Source organism: Triturus cristatus, chromosome 4_1 (assembly GCF_964204655.1).
Source record: "Triturus cristatus chromosome 4_1, aTriCri1.1, whole genome shotgun sequence".
Lineage (NCBI taxonomy): Eukaryota > Metazoa > Chordata > Amphibia > Caudata > Salamandridae > Triturus > Triturus cristatus.
The window spans coordinates 13,871,721-13,880,849 of record NC_140585.1 but is presented as its reverse complement, the minus strand read 5'-3'; positions in this window follow the sequence as shown (position 1 = coordinate 13,880,849).

Sequence of the window (9,129 nt, the reverse complement as noted above, 5' to 3'; positions counted from 1 at the left end):
GTCGGGTTGTTATTTCATTGAAATGTATTATTGAATACATTTAGAGTGTTAAGGCATCATTAAACTAAATCCAACTAAATGATTCGATCGACCTGTTGATGGAGGAATTGTTAGGGTGATTCAGGGAAAGTGGTTCTTCCATCAAGAAAGCAGTTTGGTTCGGAACCAGTGTCCCTTTGTAGGTGCGGATAGTTTGATAGAATGAATGTTGGTGTTATCGGCCCCACCAGCGTATAATGATGTGTGTGAGTGTGTGTGAGTGAGAAATCATTCTGTTCGTGGAAATAGAGGGGAATTGAGGAACCCGAACTGCACCAGTTTTCTGGTAGCTAGAGATGGTTTTTATTGTTTTGGTTTAATGATTTTGCGTGTATATAGCTTATTGATTATTGATTGGTATTGATATGTGTACTAACACTATATGTTGAAGTCGTATTGAGTTCTATGTAGTGTGTACGGCTTCTGGGACGTAGGAAGTCGGTGACAGTTCCGTAGTAGGGCAGAGGAAAGCGCTGCTCTCGGGAAAGGCGAAATTGTTGGCACTGTATGTAGACAGGGGAAACGTGTAACAATTGAAGTTGCGCGTCGCATTGTCTGGGTTTGATTCGGTAGCATCGCCGTGTGTTGCCATTAGAGACATATTTTCTGTGTGAGAGAAGTGTGTATGATAGCAAAGGTTACCTGTGAAGTTCTGGTCTTAGGTACCAGGGATCCTATTGGCATACCGAAAACGCTTATCATTAGAAAGGTAATAGGTACTCTCTGAGCTTGTTAGAAGGACAGGGCAGAGGTAAGCGCTGCTTTGTTAACGTATGTCATAATTCTGTAGTAGGACAGACTGTTCGCTGTTCTCGGGGAAAACAGAATTCTGTGTGAATGTGCTACATTTTCTTGTGTGAAAGTGCGTGAATGAAAAGGCTTTCCGGTTAATTGCGAAACTCTAGTTTTATTTCTCAGGAGCATTACGTTTCCAACTATGGTGCCGATTACGATCCGGTAAAAAAATTCCCCGTACGACTCGTATCCGGTCTTTTTACCGTACGAATCGTACAAGTGCCGTACAAACTGCCAATTACGATTCGCATGGGAAAAAGACCATACGAATCGCATTGGGAAGAATTCCCCACACGTCCTCGGGATTTACCGTACAAACGTGAAAAGTGAAGTCCGACCGCGGAATCACGATCAATCCCGTGCGTCCGATGGTACAACCGTATGGAAAAAACACCGTCCGCACCGAACACCCATAGCAAACATGGAGACATGAGCCCGCATACGCGCCCAACACCCCCCCAGCTCCCGTACGTTCGAGTCGTACCCCCCCCAGCCCCCGTACATTCGAGTCGTACCCCCCCCAGCCCCCGTACGTTCGAGTCGTACCCCCACCCATGTATGTACACCCCTGTACGTTCGAGTCGTACCCCCACCCGTGTATGTACACCCCTGTACGTTCGAGTCGTACCCCCACCCGTGTATGTACACCTGTGTATGTTCACCCCTGTACGTTCGAGTCGTACCCCCACCCGTGTATGTACACCCGTGTATGTACACCCCTGTACGTTCGAGTCGTACCCCCACCCGTGTATGTACACCCCTGTACGTTCGAGTCGTACCCCCACCCGTGTATGTACACCCCTGTACATGTCGAACCCCCCGTGTATGTACACCCCTGTACGTTCGAGTCGTACCCCCACCCATGTATGTACACCCCTGTACGTGTCGTACTCCCCCGTGTATGTACACCCCTGTACGTTCGAGTCGTACCCCCACCTGTGTATGTACACCCCTGTACGTGTCGAACCCCCCGTGTATGTACACCCCTGTACGTTCGAGTCGTACCCCCACCCGTGTATGCACGGTACGTACCCCCAGCGCTACGTGCTGGGGGTACGACTCGAACGTACAGGGGTGTACATACACGGGGGTTTGACACATACAGGGGTGTACATACACGGGTGGGGGTACGACTCGAACGTACAGGGGTGTACATACACGGGGGAGTACGACACGTACAGGGGTGTACATACACGGGGGAGTACGACACGTACAGGGGTGTACATACACGGGGGGTTCGACACGTGCAGGGGTGTACATACACGGGGAGTACGACACGTACAGGGGTGTACATACACGGGGGTTCGACACGTACAGGGGTGTACATACATGGGGAGTACGACACGTACAGGGGTGTACATACACGGGTGGGGGTACGACTCGAACGTACAGGGGTGTACATACACGGGGGGTTCAACACGTACAGGGGTGTACATACACGGGTGGGGGTACGACTCAAACGTACAGGGGTGTACATACATGGGGGAGTACGACACGTACAGGGGTGTACATACACGGGGGAGTACGACACGTACAGGGGTGTACATACACGGGGGAGTACGACATGTACAGGGGTGTACATACACGGGTGGGGGTATGACTCGAACGTACGGGGGCTGGGGGGGTACGACTCGAACATACGGGGGCTGGGAGGGGTCGGCGCGTACATACGGGGGCTGGGGGGGGTCGGCGCGTACATACGGGGGCTGGGGGGGGGTACGGCGCATACCGGGCCACCTACTCTGGTCGTTTCGCGCCGTACTTCGCTTTTCCGGCACTTTTTGGGTGCCGTGAAAATATTGCCGTCCGGACTGCTGTCGGTTCGAATCGTACTTCCTGGGTCGTGAAACGCTGCCTGAATACGTCCCGACGTCACGTCGCAGCATTCCCGGATCACATTCGTATGTATATTTTGGTCGGTCGGTGTTTTTTACGATTCGTACGGAAATGGTGTTTCCGTGTGAATCGTAATTCCATGTTTGTACAGTTTTATGACCGGGTACGAGTCGGACGGAGAAAACACTCCGACCGACGGTTCGTACCCGGTTTTTACCGGATCGTAATCGGCACCTATGTGTCTTAATTCTGGAGAAACAGTTAATTGATGCTTGATAGAAAGGTGAAGTAGAGGGATGTGCTACTTTATCAACGGAAGTAACGATTCCGTAGTGGGGCAGAGGTAAGCGCTGCTCTCGAGAAAGACGGAATTCTCGTGAGAAAGGTCTATTGCTATTCTTTGGTTAGCGAAGCGGACAATGGAGATGTTTATATGTTGTAACTAACAGAATTGTGGAAATTGAAACAAAGTCTACCGAGTAGTTTTGTAAAGGAGGGGTAGACAGGAGACAGGAGACAGGAGTCAGGAGCAGAAGCTGCTGCAGCGATTGCTGACGTCAGAAAGACCGCGCTGGGATTGGACAGTGGTTCAGAACAGCAGAAACGCCCTGATTGGTGCGTTAGTGTGTGCCGCGCAAGGATTGGAAGAAGTACAGGGTGACGTAGACGCTCCAGGATTGGTGCGTTAGTGTGAGTCGCGCTGGGATTTGAGGATTGTGACAGTGACGTAGATGCTCCGGATTGGTGCGTTAGTGAGAGTCGCGCTGCAATAGGACAAGAAGATCGTACAGTTGTAGAGAAGACTAGGGATTCACGGAAGACAGGAAAATGTATTACCATGCAGTCGAACAGAAGAAAAAGACATTGTTTAGTAAAATAAAGGGATGGTTTGTGAAGGACAAAGAGATTGTGACAAGAGAAGGACAGTTACTTCCTCCGACGAAAACCCCCGCATCCTTCATGGTTGCGAAATATGGATACCATACTTGTATTTGGTTAGACAATTGGGTGAAGTATACAAGGGAGGACGGAGTTCTAGCTTTCCCAGAACATGGCTCATTTAATCTGGCTATATTAAGAAACCTGCGTGAGCGGATGATGAGTCTGGAGCTCCGACCTAGACCTACACAGTTCGAGGTGCTGACTGAGTGGGAAGATGAGATGCATGAGCGAGAAAAACAGAGAAGCGGTGGTAGATATAGGTATATGTTTGGACGACAGTATGATCGTGAAACTCATAATGATCGAATGAGAAGGTGGCGAGACGCAAGCATGACTGAAGGACTGTTTCCCGTAAGAACTGCAGGGGAGACTAAAGGGAGAAAATGCGTAGAGAAAAGACATAATGTAGAATCTAGAAGGTATGGAGCAAACGAATCTGAGGATGATGTTCTAGATGACATGTTTTACAAAAGTCCACCACCCTACAGACAGGAACCAGAGGTATTAACCCAAGGTACCCCAAAGAGAGAAACCCTGCGAATTATCAAAACAGAAGTTATGACCCCAGAGGTAAAAGGGGGTAATCCCCTTAGAGAAAGAGAGAAAGAAATTGAAAATAGGACTGATAGTGAAAATTCGATGGAGTTAGCAAAAACCACACTAGAATTAACAGAGAAGATAAGAGAATTGACCAAAAATCTAGAAGCAGTCACAGTTCCTGTAACAATAGGTCCCGTTATCCCCATTTTTGAGAAGCAGAAAGAAAGCGAACATGGCCTAACAGTTCCGTATGTGAGCAATACACAGGCTGAACAACCCCTAATGAGAGCAAGGGAGAACCCGTGGAGACATACAATGAGCGAAGGTGAACTGAATGTGTCAAATAACCCGTTCTTAAGTCCTGATTCCATAGAAAGAAACGGAATGGCAGGAGGATCAATACTGGAACCACAAAGAGTGACAGAACACGGGAGTGTAGAAAAATCTACAGGAATAACTACAGATGAATTGAGCGAATGGTTGAAAGGCTTGCAGGGAAAGGAAAAAGAATCCCAAACAATTGATGTGGCAAAATTACGCATGGTACTAGAAGAATTAATAGTAGGGACGATCCCCACAGAAAAGCTGAAAAATTACCAGGATGAGGAGCTGTTGTTTTTGTGCAAGAGTGTCACTTGGAGAGCAAAGAACCTACATGACAGGCTAGAAGAAATAGCAAGCGAAATGGGAATTGACATGGACAGGGTAAAAGCTTTACAAAAGCCTTACCGAGTGGCTTTCACTGAAAAAGACATTGAGAACATGAATACCACAGGACGAATAGGACAGATTAAGGACATAATCACTTTGCTGAGAAAATGGGGAGATGTGGATAAATGGAAAAGTAGGTGGTATAGAAAACGAGATGATGCTTCAGACAGAACTTTTCCAGCATTTCCTGTGAGAGAAAAAGAGAAGGTAGTGACAGAACTTCCCATGAGAGAGATTCCAGGAGGAGGATATGTGCATGTCCCATGGACAAGACAGGACATTTTGTCATTTACAAATGACTTCCCTCGATTGCGAGAAAAGCCAGTCGAGTGGTATAGACAAGTAGACAGATTTGTGAAACTGTCCAAAGTACTGTGGATTGACCTGAATAGCTTATTTGATATAATAGTACCAGCAGACTTATGGGTAGAATGCAAGATAGTTATAGATTGGCCAACAAAAGAATACCCGAGAGATCCCAAAACAGGAGCACCAGACCCCGAGGTAATGAAGAAATATGAACAAGTCATGGTATTTCTGAAAAACAAGGTACCTCCCAAAGAAACAGACTGGGTAAAAATTGATCGAACACATCAGGAAGTGAAAGAATCAGTCCATGCCTATTACGAAAGACTAATACTGGCTTTCAAGCAGTTTAGTGGAGATGAGAATCTGGGTGTGTTAGACCTGGCACCTTGGCGTGAGTTTCCCTCCCACTTTTTTTGATGGTGTGCTTCGATGTTTTGCTGGTGTTGTCCGCTCAGGGCACTGCGCCACGGCTAATCCGTGCCGCAGTGCAAGTGCTCCCTAGGTAAAGTGTACCTGTAATTGATGTTCATGATTGGTTTATTGGATTTACTGTCAGTCCCCAGTAAAGTGCACCAGGGGTGCCAGGGCTTGTGAATGCCAATGCTGCTGGTGGGCTTGCAGCGCTGGTTGCGCCACCCACAGAAAGCGGCCTTGAAAAATGTGTATAGGGTCTGCCACCGCAGACCCTGCGTGCAGTCTTGGGACTGTCGCGCTGACTGCGCAAGTGCCCCCACTTGCCAGTCCCTAAACCTTCCCTTACCTACCTATTAGCCACCCCTCTGGTAGGCCCAAGGGCAGGGAGCATTGTAGGCATAAGGTAGGACATGCCCTGATGTGTGTGGCATGTCTTAGTAGTGAATTACAGCCATTTTCGTTTTTCACTATTGAAGGCTACCTGCTCTCCATAGGCCAGAATGGGCTGCTGGAGTCACTACACGTTGTGACCCCAGTGGACTCAGAGAGCATGGTAGAATGTCAAGTTTAGTATGCCTGAACTCAGAATAATAAAATACTTCTTGTAGTCAAGTTTATTTTAATATCCTGGGTTTGTAAATACTACTTTTAGAAAGTTAGTATTTACTGACCTGGCCATTTCAGTCCGCCTCTGCCGTGTGTGTGTGTTCTGCCAAGCAACAGTAAGGAGCAGGGTTGGGGAATCCCCAGAGACAGGTTGGCTGCCAGGTGGTGGGTAGAGAGATGACACCAGGATGAGTGGGAGGAGTACACCTTGACTCTTGAATAGACCTGTGCTCTGCCACCACAAAGCCGGCGCCGCCCCCTGTGGAGCGGCTGATGTCTCTGCCCTGCTGCTGAAAGGAAAGAGCAGAGTCACCATAACCAAGTGCTCCAGAACTGGACTGAGCCAGGCCCAGGCCCCCTGGTGCTAAAGAACAAAAGAATCACTGTATAAAAGTAGGAGCCTGGCTCCTAAGAAATCAGAATCCTGTTTTACCACAAAGAACCTCTGCCCGACTAGAAGGAGAAGAAGACGCTGGAGGAGCTGGCCTGCTGCTTGCCTTGCTGAGAAAGGAGAGGAAGAGACTTGCTGAAAAGACTTTGCTGCTTTGTGCTTTAAACATTCTCCAAGGGCTTGATCTGAGCTTGCCCCCTGAACAGAACCCCAGGACCAGTGAGTTCTTTGTGCCTTTGCTCGTCCTGAAACTCGAGCCGTGTGTGTATCCCGCTAGAGGAAGACTGCGCCCCTCATCGCCCCTCCTAGGGCTGTGACACTCGGGAGCCTGCCTGCCTTTGCCCCCCTTGAGAGCCTCGCTCCGACCGGAGTCGCTCTCTAACCCGGGCTAGGCCGCCGGCACCTCTGCCACCACCTGCTATTGGAGCGCGCTGAAGCGCTATCACCCCTCCCGCCGGAATTCTTGTCCGACGATCGTGATCCCCGCCGGGTCCCCAGCTGCACGGACCGTGCCCTGTGACCCCGCTTCGCGATCTCGCCCTGAGATCAGGCCGCGCCGCCCCCGCTGAGGAGACCCCCGCACTGCCGTGCTGAGGGTCGTGGGCCGCGCCTGCCTGACTACACGCACCTGCTCAAGAGGATCCGAAGGTGCGCCATCACTGCTGAGTCGCACCCTCCTGTGCCGACTCCCAAAAGCAACTACACGTTCTTAAGAATTCCAGTATCGGGCTCGGGGCCCGCAACGCCTTATTTCCCCGTTCGCAGGAGCCGATCTCTGTAAGTACTGGAACCACAAGTAACATTTGCGAGAGACTACAAAGTATCCATTTGAAACTACAAAGAACATGTGCCTGCTTTACAACCTGGTGGCATAGCGAAAACGTTATTGGTCTTGTGATAAGTCTGCTGAGATATATATACCTATTTTTACATAAAGAAGCGTATTTTTCTACATATCCAAGTCTGGTGTCCGTTTCTGGGGGGATTGATGTATTTACTGTGTGTGCGATTGTAAGTGCTTAACCAACAACGCTTGAGGAATCGCCTTGGCTGCTCACGCCACGCACCTAGAGGGTGAGCAAGGGTCATTCACGAGGGGTTATCCTGCGCCCTGACATGGAGGAGAGGGTTCCTGCTTGACACAAGGACAACCTTGCGCCAACCCGAGACCCCCAAGTCTAACATTGGTGGCAGCGGCTGGGATTTCGGAGTTGCATTTGTAATTTGCATACAGTGAATTATTAATCACCAGATAGTGAGAGCAGACCAAGTAACGCAGCCACAGGTTTTTCATTTTTGAACTGTTGAGACATCGACCATTGCTTCAGCCATGCCTGGCTCACTCCCTGCTGGAAGAGCACTCTCTGTGATTTCTGGAATAGATGAGGTGGATTGGGAGGGACTGGAGGGAAACACAGTAGAGCAATTGAAAGGCTACAGTGTAAAACTCCGAGTTCCCCATGCTGGATTCAAGAGGAAGGTCCAGTACACCAAGGCGTTGAGAGCCTGGAAGGAGTCAAGAGACCCACAGAATGCGGGGGACATCGTTCCACCCGACAACCTTGGGGAGCCCAGCAGAGTCCTGTCGCTAGAGGAGCTGGCAGACAGGGCAGCAGACAGGGCGCATGCAATGGAGATGGCAAAGTTGGCAGGACAAATGGAAATGGAAAAGCAGAAGTTGGCCTTGGAGGCACAACAACGCCAAATGGATCATGATATAAGATTGAAGGAGTTGGAGCTGAAGGCGAAAAGTTTGGACACCGCTCCTTCTGGTGGCAGCACTCCACCGGTGCAGGTAGAGTCCAAGGTGTACATCCCCAAAGATGTAGTAAAGGAGTATTTTAGAAAGGATGACATAGGGCAGTGGTTTAGAGCCTATGAGGTAGCCATGTCTTCACACCGGGTCCCTGAGAAAGACTGGGGAGCGGGGTTGTGGGGAAGGTTCCTTGCTGAAGGGCGTGACACACTGTTAGATTTGCCCCTAGAAGTCCAGACCTCATACCCCCATATGAAGGAAGCTTTAATGACCAGGTATGGGTTAACTCCTGAGCTATATAGACAGAGGTTCAGGGAGACTAAGAAGATCCCTGAGAGTACGTATGTGGAGTATGTAACTTTTTTCTGCAGAGCACTGGATGGTTGGGTGAAGGGTAGCAAAGTGAATGATTATCAAGGGCTGCTTGATTTAATTGCATGGGAGCACTTGTCCAGTCAATGTTTTCCTGAGCTACGCCAGCACCTGATTGATAGCAAGCTGTCCAACCCGAGGAAGCTTGCTGAGGAGGCGGACCGCTGGCTCAGCACCAGGGTCCACAAGGGTCAAGTGGGAGACTCCGCCAAAGGTGGGCAGGGTCCCCAGCAGAAGAGTGGGGGGGACAAGGGTAAACAGAAAGGGTTCCAAAAAGGCCCCCAAGGTAATCCCCAAGGGAACCAGCAGAAGGGTTCTCAGCCTCCCCCATCCCCGCAGCAGAACGGGGCCCTGACAGGTAGGCCTGTTCCAAAGGGGCTCTTCAATTGTTACAGGTGTGGTGACCCGGGTCACATTG